General features: G+C 46.7%; 1 protein-coding gene and 2 long non-coding RNA genes across 10 annotated transcripts in view; 2 read left to right on the top strand and 1 right to left on the bottom strand.

Annotated features, from left to right (window-relative positions):
- LOC119173523 (solute carrier family 41 member 3) overlaps positions 1–24,602 on the top strand; it is an 880,209-nt gene that overhangs the window by 653,543 nt on the left and 202,064 nt on the right. The gene's annotated exons all lie outside the window — the stretch shown is intronic.
- Positions 1–24,602, bottom strand: part of LOC119173525 (uncharacterized) — a 63,259-nt gene that overhangs the window by 30,612 nt on the left and 8,045 nt on the right. The window lies entirely within an intron of this gene.
- LOC142818122 (uncharacterized) lies at positions 8,697–23,332 on the top strand. Its single transcript, XR_012895596.1, has 2 exons — positions 8,697–10,925; positions 22,694–23,332. It is a non-coding gene; the product is annotated as an uncharacterized LOC142818122 (long non-coding RNA).

The raw sequence follows: 24,602 nt of genomic DNA, 5'->3' as shown, positions 1-24,602 counted from the left end.
GATTGGCTTACCTGACGTTTGCAAATGCTCTTGACTGAAGATCATAGGCGCCGCGTCTCTCCAACTGTTTAGTACCAAACTTGCGCAGCAGTATCGGCTCGAATTGGTCCGCAGTGAAGTGGTCCTAGGTAAGGAAATATTCGCGGCTACTGTTACGCAATGAAACAACACGCTCTAAAAGAAACTGAAATAATCTTTAGTGTCAACACGTACACAACTACGCACCGTTTGCCACATTCTCTTTCCACCAGACTAGCACACGGTGCGTACAGTTTGTAGCAATACGCACCATTTAGCCTTGCGTGTCCTTATTTCAACCACAGAGCTTCTGAATACTGAGCGCGCTGGAGCACATGCTTAAACGAAATGATGCGACATTCAGGTCGCTGCCCACGCCTTTATGCATAAAGTCCTTACACCCATACACACATACACGCGGGAGTCATTTAACTATACGTCGGCCAATAAACAAAGTTTAGTTTAGCACTTGAATGTATCCATTACATTTACTTTGTAACATAGTCGACGATTATTTCTGGATCAAACGAGTAGTAATAATAATAATAATAATAATAATATCTGGCGTTTAATGTTCCAAAACCACAATTTGATTATGAGGGACGCCCTTTTGGAGGGTTACGGAAATTTTGATCACCTGTTATTCAATAACGTGCATATAATGTCAAGTACACAGGCCCCAACATTTCCGCCGCAATCGAAAATGCAGCCGCCGCGGTCGGCATGGATCAAGCCAGAGACGCAACGTTTACACGGCACTAAATGCGGCACGTGTTTCAACTGGCATGCACGTTTACCATCGACGCGGTTACTCTCTTTGTGTGATGCTCGAGCTTGACAGTACCGCAACACTGTAAACACGAATACAAGCGAAACGATAGAGTTTAGCTCGCCGGTACTCACCTCACAAAGCCGCGACGATACAGGGTCCAAGGCAGTCGTTCCGATACGCTGGAGCCACACTTCTTGCCGAGCGGCATTGTCTTTTCCTCGCGGAAGCGAAAATAGCTTCTTTCCTCTTCCTCTGCTGTACCTGCTTTTGCAACCGCTGGCACAGCAGGTCGGCATCCCAAAACGTGCAGGATTACCGTGCACACACTCACGCGCGGTCGAACTCCGGCTACGCAACAATACCAAGCGCGCACGCCTAGCCACAAACAAACACCGCGAAAGTGTACAAACAAAATGGCGTTTGCGATACCTTCACTAAGGCTAGGGCGTCATGCTGCAGATTCTTAGCACCGCCGAGTTTATTACACGGACAGCAGTGGCGCTGCCATCGAAAGCGTCACCGCTGAGCGCGTCTGCATGCAAACGGTGCGCTATCGCGTTGAGTATTGCGTGCTTGCGGTGATGTCTTTTGCCACTGCATGCCACTTGCTTATATACACGTCACATCGTCGTATTTAACGTTACTTTTTATATATTTTTTTCTTTCTCAATCACTCTTTCGGTGCATCGCCTAGAACCGCGGCGCCCAGTTGCGCTTAAACGGAAACATGAGCACAAGCTCATCTTTGCGGCCAGGAGCCATACGGCCCCTCAACTAGCACCGTTTACTATCTGCAATGCACGCGAGGGGAGAGGAGTCTGCACGTTGACACGAATGGCGCTACTTTAGTTTATTTTTCAGGGACTTTAAGAAATGGCTAGGTGTTACGGCTAGGTGACGTTAGCCACCGCCCGATCTAAAGGCTACAGCCACAAACATCCATCCATACATCCATCCATTCATGGCGGAATCTTCTTGGAGGCTGCAACGGCCGTGCGCAGAGCGTTTTAAGTCAATTTTTTATGTTGTTCAAAGTGTGCTTGCGCTGTATTTCGTGTTCTGTCGGTGCTGCTTGTTACGAAGATGCAGTATACTCAAGAGAGGACCAGCTGCTTCGTACCGTCGAGCGCTCACCAAATAAAAAGGTAGGTGGATGTTTCTGCTGTCGACGCTTTGTTTTTTGCTTCTCCGGACAAGGCCGTGGCGCGCCCGATCCAGGCTGCTTTGCTTCCGCTCGGGTCGTCGGCTCCTCCCTCGGTTAACACCGAGAGCGCTATAGCATAATAACGTTGTGAACTAAGGTTGCCCTAGCTAGTAGATAAGTGAGTTTCTAACGTAGCGAGCCTGATGGCGTGTCTGAATTCATTAGGCTCAAGTCTAAGCTCAGGGACGTTACGCGCGGACGAATTTTTTCCGTGGGAAGGGGGGTTATAGCAATGTGCGCTGTGCGGCTGTGATTCGGCGGGCGATGCTGTGCGCGCTATGAATTACTATGACCTTGCATTGCCGTCGGACGCCGTTCGGGGACTGCGCCTGTAAGCGGTAAACGTCGTCTGTGTGTCACTTGCGTTGGAGTATTCCGGTGATTCGCGTTGAATTAGATTGTTGCGTATTTAATTTAGAAGAATGGAGAAGAATGACGTGGTGTCCGCGTTGGTATTTACGCGACCTTGTTTGTTTTCAGTGCCAAAGAAGTATCTGAAGAAAGTTTTATATGCTACGTGTCCTCTTTTCAACAGCTACATGATCATTATATGTGTGCGACTACTATAAGGTAGATGTGTTTTTCTCTGTGACCAAATGTGTTTGCATCCACCGGGCACGTATAATATTAAATTACCATGATATTCAGCTTAATTAGGTGTGCGTAAACATGACACAGCGTGGTGTAGGTGTGGTTCTCAAAACGTGCAATTACGCCTGGGTCAATACATTTTGTCTATGAATGGCCGAATAGCCGTACCTTAGCTGTGCAAGCGCTAGGTTGAGCAGTAGTTCACTCGTTCGAGCGCAATTTTGGTGGTACTGCTTGTTCCCCCCTATTCACCTATCACTGCATTGTTTTGGTTTTTTAAGGATTGTGGGCGCTGCAACCCGCTTTGGGGTTAAAACTTTGCCGAATACCTTTACGTCTACAAACATTCTAAAACAAAGTTCTACCACAACTTCCAATGACATTTTCAAAAACAAGTGTAGCACTTAATCTGGTCATAAATTCTTTATGTCCTCGCTGCAGATTTACAAGTGACCTGTGGTATGTTCAGTGTATTAATACCTAATTTATTGCTCAAAACAGAATAAGGCTATACATCACGGTACGAGTGCCTAAGGCATGCATATTGTCACGGGGTCGTGACGTGGCCGAAGACAGGAGACTTCGTGTTGGGTTTTAACTCTTTATTTGGGCGAACCTGTGCCCGGTAAACGGAAAGTCCAATTACAGCAGCATTCTCGCACAGATAGCAGTCTCGGACTGATAGCGGCGAACGGAGCGTCGGCCTTCGATCAACAACTGACAAGCGGCAAAGCGCGTCGGCATTTATACTCTTGCCGTCGAATGTTCTAGCGTTATCGCTGGCGGGGGCGTAGGTTCCAGAACAATCTGTACCGTTCGCACAGTGGGCGTGATCTTATCGAAATGATCTACTACAGTCCGGAACCTTCTAGAAAACTGCAGGCGCGGTTTGCGCTGAGAATCGTGTGGTGCTTCGGGACGATAACAAAAACTTGGGAAATGGAACGTGGCATTGCCCCCCTCTGAAAAAAGGCATCGTCCCGATGCTTTAACTAAAGATGAAGATACAATAATAATGCAAGAAAGTACAATGAACAAATTACGATACGACAATAATACAAAAAAAACACTGTTTCAGTTTGTTAACGCGCATAAAACGGCTTGATGCGCGCGACATGGACGACTTCAGGTCGCGATCGGCGTCATTGAGAGTTCGTGATGCCGTCGGGGACAACCTCGTAATCAAGTGGGCCGAGACGTCGAACCACCCTGTAGGGTCCGAAGTACCGTCGCAGAAGCTTTTCACTTAGTCCACGTCGGCGTATCGGCGTCCACACCGAAACACGTTCACCGGGCTGGTATTCCACGAAGCGTCGTCGAAGATTGTAACGGTGGCTTTCGGCCGTCTGTTGATTCTTGATACGGAGACGCGCAAGTTGTCGGGCTTCTTCGGCGCGTTGAAGGTACTCGCTCACATCGAGGTTTTCTTCCTCGGTGACGTTGGGTAACATGGCATCGAGCGTCGTTGCCAGGCTCCTTCCGTAGACCAATTTGTATGGAGATATCTGCGTCGTCTCCAGCACCGCCGTGTTGTATGCGAAGGTCACATACGGAAGAATGGCGTCCCACGTCTTGTGTTCGACATCGACGTACATTGACAGCATGTCGGCGATCGTCTTGTTAAGCCGCTCGGTGAGGCCGTTGGTCTGTGGGTGGTACGCTGTCGTCCGGCGGTGGTTTGTTTGGTTGTATGCCAAGATCGCTTGAGTTAAGTCGGCAGTGAATGCCGTTCCTCTGTCGGTGATAAGGACCTCCGGGGCGCCGTAACGTAGGACGATATTTTCGACGAAGAACTTAGCTACCTCGGATGCACTGCCTTTTGGCAGGGCTTTTGTCTCGGCGTAGCGGGTGAGGTAGTCGGTAGCTACCACGATCCACTTGTTTCCGAAAGCCGACATCGGGAACGGCCCCAGTAGGTCCATGCCGATCTGCTGGAAAGGTCGGCAAGGTGGATCAATTGGCTGCAGAAGTCCCGCTGGCCTTGTCGGCGGTGTCTTGCGTCGCTGACAGTCCCGGCATGTCCTCACATAACGAGTGACGTCGGTGGTAAGACGTGGCCAGTAGTACCTTTCTTGTATCCTCGCGAGCGTGCGAGAAACACCGAGGTGCCCTGCCGTCGGATCGTCGTGCAGGGCCTGCAGGAGTTCTGATCGCAGAGCTGAAGGCACCACAAGGAGGTACTTAGCTCGAAGCGGTGAAAAGTTTTTCTTTTGTAGAAGACCGTTTCGTAGAAAGAACGACGCAAGTGCGCGCTTGAATACCTTCGGGACTTCGGCGGTCCTGCCTTCGAGGTATTCTATTAGGGCCTTTAGTTCCGGGTCGGCCCGCTGTCGTTCAGCGAAGTCGTCGGTAGTTATCGTTCCCAAAAAGTAGTCGTCATCTGGGTCGTCCGGTAGCGGTTAGTCGACAGGCGCACGAGAGAGACAGTCGGCGTCGGAGTGTTTTTTGCCGCACTTGTAAATGACAGTAATGTCATATTCTTGAAGTGTGAGGCTCCATCGTGCGAGGCGACCTGAAGGGTCCTTCAAGGTGGCTAGCCAACACAAGGCGTGGAGGTCGCTCATAACTTTGAAGGGCCTGCCGTAGAGGTAGGGGCGAATTTTCGACGTAGCCCAGATGATGGCGAGGCACTCCTTTTCTGTTGTGGAATAATTTGTTTCTGCTTTGGATAGCGATCGGCTGGCGTAACTAATAACCCTTTCAAGTCCGTCAGTCATCTGCACAAGAACGGCGCCAAGACCTACGCTGCTTGCGTCAGTATGTATTTCTGTCTCGGCGAATTCGTCGAAATGGGCAAGTAACGGAGGCGTCTGGAGGCGATGTTTAAGCTCCTAAGCTCCTGGAAATCGTGTTCCTGTGGTGTTTCCCACTTGAACTCCACGTCGGCCTTGGTAAGATTAGTGAGAGGATCGGCGATGCGGGCGAAGTTTTTCACGAACCACCTATAATAGGAGCACAGGCCCAGAAATTGGCGCACGGCTTTCTTGTCAATGGGCGGCGGGAAGTCGGCGATGGCGGCTGTTTTCCGTGGATCGGGACGAACTCCAGACTTGCTGATAACGTGCCCCAGAAACAAGAGCTGCTCATACGCAAACCTGCACTTTCCTGGCTTCAGTGTGAGTCCGGAAGTCTTGATGGCTTGAAATACAGCTTCAAGGCGCCGAAGATAATCGTCGAAACTCGAGTAAAACACGACGACGTCGTCCAAGTACACAAGGCAAGTCTGCCACTTCAATCCTGCCAGTACTGTATCTATAACGCGTTGAAAAGTTGCAGGCGCTGAGCAAAGGCCGAAGGGCATCACCTTAAACTCGAAGAGGCCGTCTGGTGTTATAAACGCCGTCTTCTCTCGGTCTCTTTCGTCGACTTCGATTTGCCAATAGCCAGTCTTGAGGTCCATTAACGAAAACTACTTGGCGTTATGGAGCCGATCAAGTGCGTCGTCTATTCGTGGGAGAGGATACACGTCCTTTCTTGTGATTTTGTTCAGGCGGCGATAATCGACGCAGAAACGTAGGGTCCCATCCTTTTTCTTCACTAACACCACGGGGGATGCCCATGGACTCTTGGACGGCTGTATAATGTCATCCCGCGGCATTTCATCAACTTGTCTCTTCATGGCTTCACGTTCTCGCGTCGAAACCCTGTACGGACTCTGACGGAGTGGTCTGGCATTTTCTTCAGTTATGATGCGATGCTTCGTGATTGGGGTCTGCCGAATTTTCGATGACGACGAAAAGCAATCTTCGTATTGCAGGAGCAGGGCCTTGAGCTGTTCTTGCTTATCGTTCGGAAGTCTGGGATTGACGTCGAAAGCTATGGGAGGGGCTTGGTTCCTCTGAGCAGGTTCCGCAGAATCGGCGAGGGCGAAAGCACTGGTGGCTTCGACAATTTCTTCGATGTATGCGACCGTTGTTCCTTTGTTCACATGTTTGTACTCATTGCTGAAATTCGTGAGCATAACCGTTGCTTTGCCTCCCCGCAGCTCTGCAATTCCTCTATCGACGCAAATATTTCGGGTGACCAGCAGATGCTGACTGCCTTCAACGACGCCTTCCAAGTCAGGTGATTTAGGAGCGCCGACTGAAATAATGACGCTTGAGCGAGGCGGAATGGTGACTTGCTCTTCCAGCACATTCAAGGCATGGTGTCCTGACGTCGTGCGTGGCGGTAGTGCTTCTTCTGTGGATAACATTATCGACTTTGTTTTTAGGTTGATGACAGCACCATGGAGGCATAAGAAGTCCATGCCAAGGATGACATCTCTCGAGCAACGCTGTAGGACTACGAAGTATGTAGGATAAATACAGCCGTTAATGGTGACTCTCGCTGTGCAGATTCCTGCAGGCGTTACGAGATGACCTCCGGCTGTGCGGATTTCAGGGCCTTTCCAAGCTGTCCTAACTTTCTTTAACTTCGCGGCGAACGACCCACTGATGACAGAATAGTCGGCTCCAGTATCGACGAGAGTGGTCACACTATGGCCGTCGATAAGAACGTCGAGGTCGCTAGTTCGCCGTCTCGCATTACAGTTAGGGCGTGGCGTCGGGTCACGGCTGCGTCGGCTTGTTCCGCTGCTTCCATGTTGCGTCGTCAGGCCACCTTCGGTAAGTGAGCTTTCGCCGTCAGGGCTCTGCCTGGTTGGCGTTGTGTTCGGAAAGCTCCGTCGCGGCGTCGTCGTCATCGGAGCATCTTCGGTACTTCGTCGCACAGCAACCGCCCCTCCACCGGTTGCTGCCCTTAGTTTCCCGGATACGGGCTAGGAGACCGGCCCCGCGTAGGGCCAGAGTACTGCCGGTGGTGCGGTGACGTGCGGCGGCTGGGCGACGGGGAACGCGAAGAGCTTCGTGGTGTCCACCGAGTTCCTGTCAGGTAGTCGGCGATGTCACGTGGTCGTTCTCCTGGCTGTGGACGCGGTGCATTGACGGCGAAGCCGCGCAGTCCCATCTGTCGGTACTGGCAACGGCTGTATGTGTGTCCGGCCTCGCCGCAGTGGTAGCAGAGCGGACGATGGTCAGGGGTGCGCCAGACGTCAGTCTTCCTCGGTGCACTGCGCTGGGCCGCTGGCGAACGGTATGACGTCGGTGGGGGTGGTGGCGGCGGTGGCGTCTGTCGACGGAAGTGCGACGGGGCGGCGTTTTGGCGTGGACGGGGAGGAGCGTTGTGGCCCAGTGCAGCGGCGTAGCTCATAGCTTCCGGCTCGGGCAGCGGAGCGTGGGGAAGTTGAAGCGATTGCCGAACTTCTTCTCGCACAATGTCGGCGATTGAATTCACTTGAGGCTGCGCCGAAGGCAACAGCTTGCGCAGCTCTTCGCGCACGATCGCTCGGATCGTTTCACGCAGGTCTCCGGAGTTACTGGCTTGAGCAGCAGCGCAGTCTGCAGTTAGGCGACGATTATACTGTCTAGTGCGCATGTCCAGTGTCTTTTCGATAGTGGTCGCTTCGGTTACAAATTCTTGGACGGTTTTCGGTGGGTTTCTCATCAGTCCCACGAAGAGCTCCTGTTTGACCCCTCGCATAAGAAAACGAACTTTTTTCTCCTCAGGCATTTCTGGGTCAGCACGACGGAATAGTCGGGTCATTTCTTCTGTGAAAATGGCGACATTTTCATTTGGTAGTTGAACCCGGGTCTCTAATAATGCAGCGGCCCCCTCTTTGCGAGCGACGCTCGTGAACGTTTGCACGAATGCGCCGCGGAAAACATCCCACGTTCCGAGCGTCAACTCCCGATTTTCGAGCCAGGTCCCTGCGGTGTCTTCCAAATAGAAGAACACACGACGCAGCTTTTCGTCATGGTCCCAACGGTTGAGGGCGGCCATACGGTCGTATGTTTCTAGCCAGGACTCCGGGTCTTCGAACGATGACCCATGGAAAATTGGTGGTTCCCTGGGTTGATGCATGACCATCGTGGGCTGGGACGCTGCGGTTGTCTTTGTCGCTGCGGTCGCGGTCAAGGCCTTGGTCTTCCGCGCCTTGTCTTGTAGAAGCCCGTACTTCGGTGGTAGCTTTTGGTGTCGGCGGCTTGTTCGCTGCTCCTGGTTGGCGTCGGTGTCTTCTCCGCGACGTGGGCTGGGTTCACGGCTTGACGGGGGCATCCGGTACATGAGCGAAGCAGCACCTCCACCAGATGTCACGTGGTCGTGACGTGGCCGAAAACAGAAGACTTCGTGTTGGGATTTAACTGTTTATTTGGGCGAACCTGTGCCCGGTAAACGGAAAGTCCAATTACAGCAGCATTCTCGCACAGATAGCAGTCTCGGACTGATAGCGGCGAACGGAGCGTCGGCCTTCGATCAACAACTGACAAGCGGCAAAGCGCGTCGGCATTTATACTCTTGCCGTCGAATGTTCTAGCGTTATCGCTGGCGGGGGCGTAGGTTCCAGAACAATCTGTACCGTTCGCACAGTGGGCGTGGTCTTATCGAAATGATCTACTACAGTCCGGAATCTTCTAGAAAACTGCAGGCGCGGTTTGCGCTGAGAATCGTGTGGGGCTTCGGGACGATAACAAAAACTTGGGAAATGGAACGTAGCAATATGTTGCTCCTGACATGCAAATTAGACATTGTATTTATCTAAGAAAGAACAAATCTAAACGGCCGTTTTTTGAAGATGTACGCATCAGACCAATTGAATAATATCCAAAATAATGTTCACCAAGTGATTGTTGTTTATTGCCTTTCACCGACGTCACTAAAACCACCATGTTGGTACTTAGACCACATGGTAGCATGCAAGATTCATGGCGTCGTATTGAATGTTATTGTCACATGATTTGAAAGGTAAATTTTCATTAGCATCCAAAGGCCAATAACGTTGTGGCCTCATCGTTATCATAATGAAGCAGGTTAGGCACAATGTGATTCTGCTGCCTTTACGTCATGTTGGGAAACCATTACATTATGTAGCTATCTGTAGTTTCTGAGATCCTGGTTGCCGGTTATTATTGCAGAAGCTTGCCTGCTTTATTGTGATGGCATGTGGTTCAAGATTTATGTTTTGTCTTAGCGTTTCCACTTTTCCCCCCTATGGTTTTTAGACAGCTTGTGCTGTTTGATGAGAAGTGAGGAGTAGTCCCTTTTTAGCCAACCAGAACAATTTAGATCAATGATTACAATGAAGCAGCACACAATATTCATTTAGTGAACTCCATTTCAGGCAAATTATAAACGTCCGAATGTTAGCCGCTTGAAGGAAGCTTCATTAGTTGAACTCATGAGAAGAAATGGGAGAGAAAAAAAGGCAGGGAGGTTCTCGCCAGGCCAGCAAAGCCGGTCTGCCACCCTACACTGGGGAACTTGGAGATTGAAGTACTGTCGTAGTGGTCTAGTCGCTAAGGTACTCGGTTTCAGACCCGAAGGTCGCGGGATGAAATCCCAGCTTTGGTGGCTGCTTTTTCGATGGAGGTGAAAGTGCTGTCGGCCTGTGTGCTCATATTTGGGTGCACGGTAAAGAACCCCAGGTGGTCGAAATTTCTGGAACCCTCCACTACTTTGGTAAAAAATTCATGTGTCAGTATTCCTTTAATTTTCTGTTTTATCTTCAGTGGATGCATATGCGCACACTGACTTGTATATGCAGTGGTATAGCAATTTTACGTAATAAACAATTCATATGGTGCATATTACATGGCATTTACCTAAGAAACACGTCACATGGCTATCATAACTACAGAAATGCAAATGTGCCTCTATGAATGCCCTCGTGCATATCTTTGGCCAGCTTCAACACAAGAATTTATTGATCGCAGGCAACAACAGTACTCACGCATGCTTATCTCCTAATTACACGCAGTTAATACAGCTAAAAGGGGGTGTCTTCGTCTAAGAGTTCTAACTTCATCCTCGTGCATGAGCGAGCTATAAAGGTGAATGAAAATTCACATGTATGACATCGACATGAAAAGCTCTGCAACAGCATGTTTTTCGTTCTATTTATACTGCAGCATGCCCTTTTTGTATTTCTCAGTTGCGTGCCACTAAATATATGTTGGCCATGCGTTTCTAGCCATTCACTGCAATTTGTCAAGTAGCGCATGCAGTCTAGACCAACCTCACCAAAATAATTTTTTGCACCGGTGCAGACATTCTTCGGCACGGTATGTGATTCCATGTGAGTGAGGCTGCTCAAGGAAAGTTCCTGATAAGGTCACGGAGCCCAAGCACCAGCAAACTTTGAACCATTGTTCCAAGCATCAGCTCTGTTCACCCTGCTCATGCGCTGTGCCTCACCAAGCTACTGGACGCTGCCTACTTATATGAAGTGCTCTCCATATTCTCCTCAGTTTGGCAGCAATGTGTGTGGTCTTCACAGTGCTTGCCAAAATCGTTTTTGCATAGGTGAGACACTTATTTCGTGCTTTAATTGTGTTAGTATAACTGCATGCACTCCTGCCAAGGAAGAGTACTAATGTTTCCTGTGAATTGTTTGTCATGGTAAGCAGAGGATTTCAAGCACAAAATTCACGCTGAACTGTGGTCCTTCAAGTAGTGTGGAATAAAGCTGGTGACAGTGTCAACGCGCTCTCTTTAGAAATAAATGCTTTGCATGAAGAGCCTGTCGCGCTTTGAAAGAGGCACAAAAAACTTCCAGGTGAAAATAAGCAACTTCAGTTGAAGATTGAACAATTTACACTGTATTCAAGGTTGTACTATCTAACATCAAAAACGTCTCAGATGAGGGTTTTATTTTGACGCTGTATGAAATTTTTGAGCGATGATGCCAAAACCATTACTCGTGATGATATTGACACTACAGACAGGGTAGGAACAAACAAGCCCAGTTTGAAAAAAATAGTAGTGCATTGTGCCTGATGTCACAGATGAAATGTTCTGGATAAGACAAAAATTTATGTCTGTCTACAGTTGCCTTTTGTTTTAGAATAAGTAGTCCTGTTTATGTCAAGGAACACTTGACAAGACAAGGTAAGCAGTTAGTGAGAGCACGAATGCAAAACGCCAAATACGATGGAGGTTTGTTTGGATGCAAGGTGTTGGACCTCTGAGCCTTTCCGCTGCGGCGCGGCTCACATCAAGCCAAAACACGTCTTGCCAGATGAAAAGCTTTAATGGAACTAAAGAAGAAAGAAAAAGACAAGGGTGAGCCGGCGCTGCCTCGAGGCCAAACATCAGCTCGTGAGGAGGCTCAATAAGGATGATGACTGCTATTCTGCTGCGAGGGATGAATAAAGGAAGTCACAACAGTCTCCCGCACCGACAGATGACGCTAGGTGACTTCCAATGGGTAGAGTAGCTGCACAGGACGCTTCACAACAGTACCGTCGGGCAAGCGTAGAAAGCAAGTCCTCGCGATGCCGTCACGTCCACCGATCAGTTCTTCTATGCGAACCAAGGTCCACAGTTGCCTGGGCCAATGTTTTTCTCCGAGTAGAACTACATTGCCTTCCTTCAATATGAGATTTCTTTTTGCTTGGTTGAATGTGTAGTTCCCGAGTTCATCGAGGTACTCTTTTAACTAACGAGACCAGAAAGTTTGCAGATCCTGTTCTCTCTTGCTCCAGTTTCTTCAGTTGATCGTTGGTCGACTCGGTTTTGATTTTGAGGTCGTAAGGTGGTAGCGTTGTCAGTCTTCTTCCAACGAGAAAATCTGCTGGAGAAAGGGGGCACGGCTCATCCACATGATTGTACACATATGTTAAAGGCCGAGAATTTATTACTGCTTCCACTTCCGTTAGTAAAGTGACCAACTCTGTCTGACTTACCAAACGTCGACCAAGCATTTTGGACGTTTTGACGAAGGTTCGGGCATTGTCGGTGTACATTGTGTGACAGAGGCCTCGACGTGATACGAATCTCCAAAGTGCACAAAAGAAAGCCACCGTCGTCATTCTTCAATAATTTCTAAGTGAACAGCTCTTGTTACAGCACAAGTAAAAATAGCGATGTAAGAGCGCTGGTGAAGATGCCCTTTGATTTATAGTGGACCTGCAAAATCTACTCCCCTTACAAGAAACAGAGGTGTTTGTTTACAACGATCCTGGGGCATTCAAGGTGAAACTTCTTGAACTGGTTTAGACTGTAGGCGTTGGCAGATGACACACCATCGTATTGTTTTTTTCACCAGCTGTCATAATTGTGGAATCCAGTATTGTTCCCTTATTTGAGTTAGTGTGTCTCGTACTCCTCCGTGGAAGACATTTTCGGGAGCATGATTGATGATTAAAGTAACGAGGTGACAGTCTTTCGGTAGGAGGCTTGGATGGCGAGAACCGTACGAGTCGTCCGTAATCTGAAGTTTTCCTTGTACCCGAAGCAGCCCGTTGTTGTCGAGGAACAATCATAATTGTCCAACTGCACTTTGGGAAGGAATCAGATTCTCGTTTGCGACGCAGTTGGCTTCGCTACCAAAGTGAGCTCTCTGTTCTACGCGAATAAAGTAGCACTCAGTCTGTTGAATTTCTTCAGCAAACAGCTCCTCGAACCTATCGCTTTCCTTCCTCAACTTTTTAACATAACGGAAAACCCATGCCGTTACTCTTACAAGTTTTGTGAGGCTGCTGAATCGTTCGTTATCAATCAGCGTTGGCATCGATGTTCTCGTGTTAACAGCGTGGATATTGATTTCTGGCCCCATCTCAGCTGCCTCGAGTTTTCCGTTTTCGAGGTCAAGGTTTCCGCAGAGTTCAGGCTAAAATGTATAAGACATGGCAAGCCATCCGGGTCCATACCACCACAACTGTGGTTTACTCAGTTTGTGTACAGTCAAGCCTCGAGTGAGCAAATCTGCAGGGTTTTCGCTTCCGGGACGAAATCGCCATCGATAATATTTTTTCGAATTTCTGATCTCCTGCGTTCTGTTCCGTACGAATGCCTTCCAAAAAATGGGGTCCTTGTAAATCCAGCAAAGGGTAATCTGGGAATCTGACCAAAATGTTACTTCACCAATGCCCAGGTCGCAGTTCTTGATGATCTGGGCATATAAGCGGGCTGCAAGCAAAGCGGACATTAATTCCAGCCTCGCCAAGGTAACCGTCTTTAACGGTGCAACTCTTGTCTTTGCCAATAATAGTATAGTGTGGACGGTACCACTTGAGTCGACGGTACGAAGGTAGGCTACAGCACCGTATGCTGACTCACTAGCGTCGAAAAAGATGTGCTGTTCTGCCTTTTGATAAGCGCCTTCACTGCCGGCTGCGAGGAACCTGGAAATACTGATCTCATGTAGCATGGCGACCTCCTTGCTCCATTTTTAGGGGCGAAGCTCCTTAGGGCGTGGGCTGTGCGTCCCCTGTAGCCTGTATGTAGCCACCTCTAGTTTAGTTCTTGCAGTGTTCACTAGATGGTGGTACCGTCCCCTGTATGTAGCCACCTCTAGTTTAGTTCTTGCAGTGTTCACTAGATGGCAGTACCGTCTCCTGTATGTAGCCACCTCTCGTTTAGTTCTTGTAGTGTTTACTAGATGGTGGTACTTGTAGCTGATGATGAAAAGATGCAAGATGTTATAAACTAGAAAGCGGTACTTGTAGTTGATGAAAGACGCGAGATCTTATAAAATAGGAATGATGTCACATATGGCGCGTGTCATTGGTTGAAGGCAATCGTTCGATTTAGTGCGGCGACGTACGCTAGGGGGAGCGATGTAATAAAATCGAGTGGGCAAAATGTACAGAGGATTCATGGTTTACCAGGTTTACCTCCGGAGCTTCGCCCACTCATCATCATTCACTTCGTGGATATGGCGGAATTTTTTTCCAGACAGCTGACAGCTTCATTAGCATGGTGTCATCCCAGCCAAGGTTTTCCCTCCAGAGATCTTGTAGGAAGATCTTCGCCCTTACTATAAAGGGTGACAGAAACCCCAAAGGGTCGTAGATCCTTGCAACAGCTTGGAGCACAAAGCGTTTGGTAATTCAGTGCTCCTCCATGAACTGTAGAATATCCTGGGCCAAAACGACAAGGTATCCGTCTGTTTATTCCAATGAAGTCCCAGGACTTTCAGAGGTCCAGAAGGTGAGAAAAGTGGTTTTTCGGAAGAAGCGATTCCTTGTACGAAGACGGCAGATACAACGGGGTCGTTGCTGGCCCATTTACGAATGTTCATTGAAGCATCTTTGAAGATTTTATTTATCTCTTTATGCATTTGAATAGCTTGTTCAATGGTGTCAGCGCCAATAAGAAGATCATCCATATCTATGGAGTCTTGCAATAGCCGGGCTGTCGAAGGAAAGCGATTTTTTTTGGACCTGAAGTGGTGTTTTAAGGTTGCAGTCAAAAGGAAAGGACTTGAAGTAGCTCCAAAGGGCACTCTCGTCATTCTCCAAACTTCTGTTTTCGGCAGTGCGCTGTCCACTTGAGGTGAAGTCTTGAACCACAAGAAGCAAAGTGCATCTCCGTCGTGTTCTTGGAGGCCAATTTGAAGGAACGCTTTCCCAACATCAGCATTCATTGCTATCTTGTAGCGTAGGAAATAAAGCAGTAGCGTCACTACGTCGGGATTTAGATTAGGGCCGGCTTCTAGATTGTCGTTTAAGGACTTCATCTCGGATTCGTGAGACGAAGCGTCGAACACGATGAGTACCTTCGTAGTAGATCGGTCCTGTCGTATGACGGCTCGGTGTGGCATATAATACCGGGGTCCAATTGGTTGGTCTTCTTTTGAAGGTACTTTTTCAGCATATCCCTCTTCGAGGTACATTCGAATAGTTGCTTCGTATTGTTTTAAGAGCTCACTGTCTTTGTTAAGCTTCTTCATCAAACTGTACAGACGTTTGAGTGCAACTGCATAGTTTTCACCCAGATCAACCCTTTCCTTCCACGGTAGCACCACTTCATATTGATTGTTTTTCTTATTGATGTTGTTCTCAAAATTTGCCAGCACGGATTCAGCGACCGTCGTTCCTTCATTTTCGGCCTGAATACCGGTGCTTTCTATATCCCAGAAACGAGTCAAAAGTTTCAAGATATCTTGCTCGGTCACTGTGGATCGTAGGACTGCAATACTGGCACTCTGTGTAACATCGGCTGCAGTAGACAATGGTCCTTCCACAGTCCATCTCAGTTTCGTCTTGACAGCTTTCAACTTTTCGAACACAGGCTTCACAGTACCCGTTACTATATCCCAATAATAGTCTGATCCAATAAGGACCGCAATCTGTTTGTCTTCTACTCCTTGTAAAGAGAGAGCTCGCGTATTCAAGTGCATCTTGTTCATTTCTCTTATAACGTTTTCTCCTGGTACCAGAATGCATTCAGGGCATATGGTGTCCACCACCAGCGCCTCTATTAAAATCGGAAGCTTCTGGTTCGCAGGGAGAACCGATACACGTACCTTCATCATGGTTTTCCGTATGTTATCACCCCCGAAAACACCGATGACTAACGTTTCCTCTTCTATTAGTTCGCATCCAAGTCTTCCATAAGCTTTGGTTGTAATGAAGCTTCGCTGACTTCCGCCATCAAAGAGGACTCGGTAGCGATCGGATGATTGGTGCCCAATACGGTGGCTGTCAGACTCTGGAGCATTACGACTGACCTTGCCTGCTTGGACACCAAATTGACCGATGCAGATATCACCTTCCTGTCGTTTTTGATGTCGTCGAATGCGCAAACAGATGTTGCGTGCCTTCTTGCGCACTTGCCGCATTTTAACCGGCTTCTGCAATCTTTTGCCATGTGGCCCTGCTTTAGGCAACGAAAGCATCGTCCAGCTTTGATGAGCATCTCCCTTTTTTTAGAAGCCGATATTCTTCGTATCGCAGTCTTCGGCAGGATGCTTTTCAGACCGGCAGAACAGGCATTGTTGTAAACTTTTTGTTAAACTTTGTAGAGCAGCTGTCGTGGAAACGTCACGTGGATGACTGTGTTTTAGTCCTCCCTTATCTGGGGCTCGACGAGCTTCTGTTACGTCTTGTTCAGCAACAGCTTCCCGACAAGTGAGTTGAAGTTCGAAGAATTCCAGAAGCATTCGAAGATTGTTATCTTCTGGAACCGTTACACGGTTTGAATTGCCTTGCGTATTCGAAGAGGATGCAGCCGACGAGGATGACTTGTGCATCTCGTGAAAACGCAGCACCATGTCCGTCGGTAGAACTCTTAGCAGCATTTCCCGAAGCATGAAGCAATAAGTTGTCGAGTTTGTGCCAAGCGCCTTGAGGCTTCGAATATGAACCTGTACCTTGTCGTAAAGTTGCCTCAGCTTACGAACGTCTGCTGACGACGACACCGGCTTTAGATCCAGCAAACCTTGCAAATGGTTGTGCACTATGATCTGTTCATCTCCAAAACGCTTCTTTAAAATTTCGATAGCGTCTTTATAGCACTCTTCGGTAGCTTCTAATCCCGATATGGCCGACGTGGCTGCTCCAGTAACCAAACTGTTCAAGAAGTTGAACTTGTCAGCTGTGTTTAACTCGAAGTTGTTGTGGACTGCTGATGTAACCTGCGTCCAAAATCTCGGCCATATTCTGCGGTTACCATCAAATTTTTTGAGTTCTAGTTGGGGAAGCTTGCTTTTCCCAGATGATAACGAGTGAACGTTCATAAGTAGTGAGGCTGGAGGAGCCAGACATTCATTCAGCTCGACTCGTAGATTCGCTGTGAGAGTAACAACCTTGTCGCGGTATTCTCCAGCGTCTAACGTCTCACTGCCCAACAGGTCGTCTGGCGTCTCCTCAAAAATCGTCTCATCCACTTTCTCTATCTGACCATAAAATAAGCTTATTCGGTCGAGGAATACACTTACTGCTGCTGCCGTGACGGCTTGATTTTCTTGCAAGTGGTCTTCCGCCTCGGACAACAGGACATCCAGCTGGGACCGCAGGCTGTGGCGTCGTCGAAGATGTCCCATTCTGCCGCCCGCAGTCGATGTATCTCGCCAAGACTGAATGCAGGAACAGCGCAACCTAGAAGTGATTACTTCGTAACTACGGAAGCGAAAAAAACAAGGACAGAAAAGAGCGCTGACTTTCAACAAAGATTTATTTTCGGAGTGGTGTACATATATAGGCGAAAAATGAGAAAACTGGGCATGCGTAGAAGGTTGCAGGAACAACCACTGCGATACAATGTCGGCAAAACTCTTGTTTCTTGTTGAATGGGCTGAAAACAAATACATATGTAACTTAAAAAAGGTCTCTAGGTTGCGCTGTTCCTGCATTCAGTTATGTATTACCAACTTGCACAAGCTTCCACGCTTCATCTCGCCAAGATCGCAGGCGCCATATTCCGAGGTGTTGCGGCTCCTAACGTCGATGATGTTGGCGTCGTCAAAGGTCCCGGGTTTTCGACACCATGTATTGGACCTCTGAGCCTTTCTGCTGCGGCGCGGCTCACAGCAAGAAAAAACAGGTTTTCATTTCATTTCATTTATTTACTCTCAATGCCGTAAGGCGTTACAGAGAGGAGGGGTACAATATTAAACAATCAAGAGAAAATACAACAGCGGGGTGGTTACAAAAAGTTATTGCTGACAGTGGACCTGAAGTGCGCAGCGTCGCTGATGGAGACGATGGAGGCTGGAAGGTGATTCCACTGCACGCTGGTCGTTGGGACAAACGAGTTCAGGTAGAGGTTTGTTCGGGAGTTTGGCACACCAACTTTTAACGGATGATCAATGCTGGATGACACGTATGATAGAACTGAAAAAAGGGATTGTTTTAAGGTCTGATTGGTGTAAAATATTTTATGGAAAACACATAGGCGGGATATCATACGACGGGTTGCAAGACCAGGTAGTTGTACTACTTGTTTCATGTTAGTGACACTGGATGACCGGGAATAATCAGAGAGAATGAAACGAGCGGCCAAATTTTGGATAGCTTCAAGTGTGGAGACAAGATCGGCAGAATGTGGATCCCATACAGAATAGGCATATTCAATCTTCGGCCGTACAAGGGTTTTGTAAAGCTGCAGTTTTAATGAAGTGGGAGCTCGAGAGAAATTTCGTCGAAGGAAGCCGAGCATGCGGTTCGCATTATTGCTAATATATTCAATGTGCGAGCGCCACGAAAGGTTATCTGAAATCTGAACGCCCAGGTATTTGTAGGTGGTAACCGATAATAGAAGGGAGCCATTCAGGAAATATGTGTTTACAGGGGTGTGCTTGATTGTTCGAGTTAACCTCATATATTTGCACTTGTCGACGTTTAGTTTCATTAGCCAGGTGTTGCACCAGGCTGAAATTGTGTTAAGGTTGGTTTGAAGTTGTGAGGGATCAGAAGGTTCACATATATTTCTATATATAACAGAATCGTCAGCGAAAAGACGTATTTATGAGGTTGTGGTATCAGGAAGATCATTAATTTAAATTAAGAAGAGAAGAGGCCCCAATACTGATCCCTGAGGGACACCAGATGTAACAGGACAGTGAGGAGATTCGTTATCATTAACGGATACATATTGAAAGCGATTCTGCAGAAAACATTCAATCCACCTTAAAATGTTAGGGTCAATGCTCAGTTTGCTAAGTTTATAAAGTAGTAGTGGGTGGAAGACGCAGTCAAATGCCTTCGCGAAATCAATGAAAATGCAATCGACTACTGACGAACGATCCAACAAAGAACACAGATCATTAGTAAAGGTGATTCATTGAGTTTCACAGGAATTATTTTTGCGAAAACCGTGTTGGTAGACTGTAAAAAATGAATTAGATTCTATAAAACTCATCAACTTAGTGTAAATGATGTGTTCGAGTAGTTTGCATGGGATTGACGTAAGAGAGATGGGTCGATAGTTAAAAGGGGAGAAAACTTCACCAGACTAGTACACTGGAATCACCTTTCCACCCTTCCAGTCGTCGGGCAGTAAGGAACACTGTAAAGACTGTGAAAAAATATAGGAAAGGATCAATGAGGAGTTCACATTGGTACTTTTCAGAAACTTGTAGTTAATTCCATCTATTCCAGAAGCTGAAAAAATTTTTGCCCCTGTATCACCTTGAAAATTCCAGCACAGTCAATAAAGATGGTTCCATTGGTTCAAGATGTAGGCTTTCTTTAACCGGAAAAGAAGTAGGAATTGTTTTAGTAAAAGATAAAGAAAACGTATTGTTGAGAAACACACAGCACTGCTCTTGTGGAACAAGTGTTCCATCCGGTGTTTTTAATTTTACATCTTTAGATCTGCTCATATTAACAGCGCTCCAGAACTTGCGGGGATCAGTTGATAAGAGGGATGGGAGCGTTCGCTGATAAAACTCGGTTTTTGCACGAGAAAGGGCTTTATTATCTTCTGATGCGACGCGCGCATAAGCTGCCCACCTTTCAGCAGAACTTGATAGTCTACAGCGGCGAAAAATGCGCTTTTTTTTATTAAGCAGTCGTTTTAGTGAGACCTTGTGCCACGGTTGGCGTTTAGGACAGGATATTCGTCTGAGCGGAATGTACTTATCAGTCAGCCATTGAACCTTGTTTCGAAATAAAGCCCAATTAACATGGAGCGGACGCTCCCAAAATTCAGGAAGGAAATAATCTATAAAAGCTTCCAGTTCCCTATTTATGGCTTGGAAATCAGCTTTAACGTAGTCTCTCATTTGTTTAAACTGTTTGGCGGGGCGCGAAGAGGGTGACGGTATAGTGAAATGGGCAACTAAGTGGTCACTCAAAGCAGGCAAAAGCGTTAAAGATGAAACAGACTCAGGAACAGTGGTCAGTAAAAGGTCAAGGGTGCTGGAAGATGACTGGGTAATGCGAGTAGGTCCTTTAACAAGTTGGTTTAAGTTAAATATAGAGCAAACGTCAATAAAACTTGAGCATTCTTTAGAAGGACTGGTTGTTACAGGAAACGGCTCGTTCCACAAAATTGCCGGATGAAAAGCTTTAATGAAACTAAAGAAGAAAGAAAAAGACAAGAGTGAGCCAGCGCTGCCACGAGGCCAAGCGTCAGCTCATGAGAGGGCTCAATCATGATGATGACTGCTATTCTGCTGCGAGGGATGAAGAAAGGAACTCGCAACACAAGGCACGAAATTTATTGCGAAAAAATTGCAAACCTCAGCAATATTAAGGACTGCCTTCTTCGAAGATCTGGCAAAACGCTGTGTTGATGCCTTCAGAGCCACACTTTTCTTGAGCTTGCAATGTCGGTAAACTATGACTGACATGGCAGAATTTTGATACCTAGATAGTGAAAAATTGACACCTAGATAGTGAAAAAGACCACCAACTATCTTCAATGTGTTTACCTTAAATGCTCTTAACATTACAAATAAGACTAGTAGCCTGTGTTTCTATTTCGAAGACATGTCGGTAAAATTTGATGCCATTCTTTTGACATATCCTTGTGTTTTTCGTGTGATATAGCCCATCAAAAATACCAGGGTACAATTATCATGGCATTGTGTTGGTCAAGAAATGGGGAAGAAGAATAGCGCTGTACATCAAAAGTAAATTTTTGGCCGATGTCAAGGGACTTCCGTGTGTTAAGCCCTGTCTTGAGTGTCTAGTAGTACGACTTGGGGGTTTTGTTTTGCAGCAATTAGCACGCCTCCATTAGGTCATAAGTAGGAATTCTTCAAGTTTCTCGAAACTGGGTAACTTGATTTTTCGCCCCGCCGTGGTGGTCTAGTGGCTAAGGTACTCGGCTGCTGACCCGCAGGGCGCGGGTTCGAATCCCGGCTGCGGCGGCTGCATTTCCGATGGAGGCGGAAATGTTGTAGGCCCGTGTGCTCAGATTTGGGTGCACGTTAAAGAACCCCAGGTGGTCTAAATTTCCGGAGCCCTCCACTACGGCGTCTCTCATAATCATATAGTGGTTTTGGGACGTTAAACCCCACATATCAATCAACTTGATTTTTCGGTCACAGATGCACAGTCGATTTTTCGCTCACAACCAACGGGGTAGACGCCGGCGGCGGGTTTTCTGCGACACGAGCTCTTCAACGCTATCATGTTAAAAAGCTGACATAGGCAGCATTGACCAAATTAATGCAAAGAATAAAGTTAAGTGTCCCAGCAGTATTCAAAACCTAGTATTCTGCTTGGCAATTAAGTATTCTACCACAGAGCCATGTTCGACCTCGGTTATACTTTCTAAATAGTCGCCAATGTTTGTGTAACATCAACTGTCGTTGCAGTACTGGCTATGAAATTTTATAGCTAATACATAGGCACTCCTATGATGCAGCCGTGAGGCCGAATCAAAGTCAATTGTAGTCAGGCACCATCCTGGGAGGTATTTGTGAAGCATTGTTGAGGGCTACTATCCTCGCGAGTCCCAGCGCAAACACCAATGCTTCGTACCAGCCTACCAGTTCTAGTGTGGCTAATATCCATGTTTCTGTTGGCATCGTTACAAAACTGCGAAGAACTGATGATGTTTTCATGGATGTAACACCTCCCATAACAAATGAAACTTATGCAGCTGTTTAACGTATGTGTGTGTGATAATTTGTTCGTATGTTGAGCTCCACTTCATAAGATCGCTCAATAAAAAAATTAAAATACATTCACCTTGCATCCGCGTGTTTCTCATAACATCGATTCCCAAAGTAAGTAGGATCTGCCGAAATTTCAGCATCAATTTCGTAACCTAAATGCTACCATAAAGAAATATTTATTGAACATGAACAGCTGGACTGCAACATAGTAAGTTTCAGCTATTCAGAAAACGGAATACATCCTGACTACAGCATACCTAACAGGCAAATACTAGTACTACATACATGACACACTATAGTAGAGCTAGACTAGAATATCGCTTATTGGCACTTTACAATTATTTAAAAACCCTAATTAACTTCAGTGCCTTATTCGGTTTGTTCAAGTCGGATGTGCGCAACTACTTGATGAATAGCTTTTTTACTCAAACCTAACTAGTGTTTCACGTGTGCATCATGCTAAATCATTGCTCAGATGTTTCTTGTATATATATTTCCTTTCTACTATGCTGTTTGTTTTTGTATGTGAAATCTGTTGAATGTGCTACCCTCTGTAGGCCCCCAGGTACTCTCAAGTTGTTTACACAGCTTTTCGCCTGGGGGACCCCCAAGAAGCATGTTTCCCGTTGAAAACAAAGCGGATTTTCATGCTGACTTCCACTCACACAGAACAAAGAACACTCCAGCATGGCAAAGCATATTGCATCTTGGACAGTCTGTCTTTGTCTTTGGACAGTTGTGAAACTCTTGGTGATTACTTCTGTCTTTTTTTTAGGCTTCCGGGTGCGCATGTGCAGTAGAGAAAGAGTGCCTTGACCACACTTCTGTCAAAGGGACCAAAGTTGCCTGGGCAGCTGAAGATGGATTGTGCAAGTGTTTGAATGATCACATTATGTTAATTCAACACCCCTTGCATTACCTTGTCAATATTTGTGATTTCGTAATGCACAAGTTTAGAAACACACACACATATATAAAGGGTGAGCTGTAAATAAGCCTTGAGCAAGTTTGTAGTCAAGGCTTTTAGCATGATAACCAAAGCCCACATGTTTTACCACACACCTACTTTCCTATCCATTTTCTTTTTCAATTGTGCGGGCACTGGCAACACCCTCAATAAGCGCCTGTGCACTGCTGGTACCTGTAACTTATATTTTGTTGTTCTAAATAATTTATTTGTTACCCATTATGCAAGGAGGGAAGTCAGAATGTTAAAAGTTTAAAAAGAAGTCTCGTCACAAAAAAGATGTCTACTCATAAGAAAAAGATTAGAAAAACAGAAGATTGATCCTCACTCACAGAGATCTCACTATTACAATCGGTGCAGTAGGTCATAGCTCATGTTTACTATTGTCAATCTTTTTTGGGTTGTATGCTATGTACAATAAAATAGTGACTATTTGCATTATGGTAATTTATTTGTCATAAATTTTCTTTGGGCCTAATATCTTGCATTCTCATATGCATAAAAACTCACTTCTGCTACACAAAGTTTAAAAGAGCGCAATGTGGTAAGGTTCTGTATTTAGTGCATATTATCTGTGTGTCTTTTAAAGTTAGTATATGGCTTTTGAAATAATCACCAGTATTTGAAACTTATGAATTTTTAATTAGCAGGCACGCATGTCTGTATGGTGACCAAGCATTCATAAACTGGGCATGCATGTGTGCAGGAAGGAGCCTTGAATAGATTACATTCATTCTGGACCAAAAATGGGTAGCACAGGCCATATAGGCACTCTAAGATCAATTTCATGATTATTGAAACACGCATATTTATTCAATATAGTTGCTTGAAGGTATATATTTACATATTGTCTACTTCCACCTTCAACATCGCACTATGCATCTGGCCTTCTGCTGAGCGCTTCTCGAGGGCACTTTGGTAACTAGTACACAAACGTACAGACAGCTGTAAGTGGGGCCTCAACTTTGTTGACTGCTGGAGAACAGCGGCTTTGCCAAATCACACTTCCTTTGCAGTGAAGCCAACTTTGAGTTCGCAACAGTACAAGCTTATCTGAAATTCGGCACTGTTTTTATGAAGTGCAGTAAGTGCGGCTTGTTCTATCCAGAGCAGCAAAAAAAAAACCCGAGGAGCAGCACCAGGACAGGGTAAGGCACAATTGCAGCACTTCTCGATAACAGTGCCGGATTCTCTATTTGCCTACACATAGAGAAAGCAAAAACTGCCGCCTACTTACCAGTAGCTTTACTGCCGAGCCACTGTGTTTTAAAAGACGATGATGCAAAAGCCCCACCTAGAGCTGTCACTGTGTCTCAGTGTTAGTTTCATAAGCGCCTGCAGAAGGCACTCTGTGGAGGGCCGGCCGTGTGCATGGTGCACGTGTTCAGGGTGGAGGGGACGACATAGTTCATGTATCCAAGTACTAACAAACCCTATGTGGCCTGTCACAGAGCATGGTCTGCAGAGTATAGAGCATTTTGCATTTCTAGCCATCTCCAGCATCAATCCTAGATTTGGCTCTCTGGTACACCGACGTAGAGCACACTTCCAGCACCCATTTGAAAGGGTGTTATGACATCACAGCACCTTTTTTAAAGGGTGCACTGATTACCCTTTAAAATTTTTGCACTGCACCCTTTTCTTAAAGGTGTTGAGCTCTGCACCCTTCCTCAGCACCCTTTTTTGAACAACCAATAGGGAGCTCGTCTGGCGACAA

Source organism: Rhipicephalus microplus, chromosome 5, assembly GCF_043290135.1.
Source record: "Rhipicephalus microplus isolate Deutch F79 chromosome 5, USDA_Rmic, whole genome shotgun sequence".
Taxonomy (NCBI): Eukaryota; Metazoa; Arthropoda; class Arachnida; order Ixodida; family Ixodidae; genus Rhipicephalus; species Rhipicephalus microplus.
The sequence above is the reverse complement of the archived record's forward strand: the minus strand, read 5'-3'. Positions and strand labels throughout refer to the sequence as shown.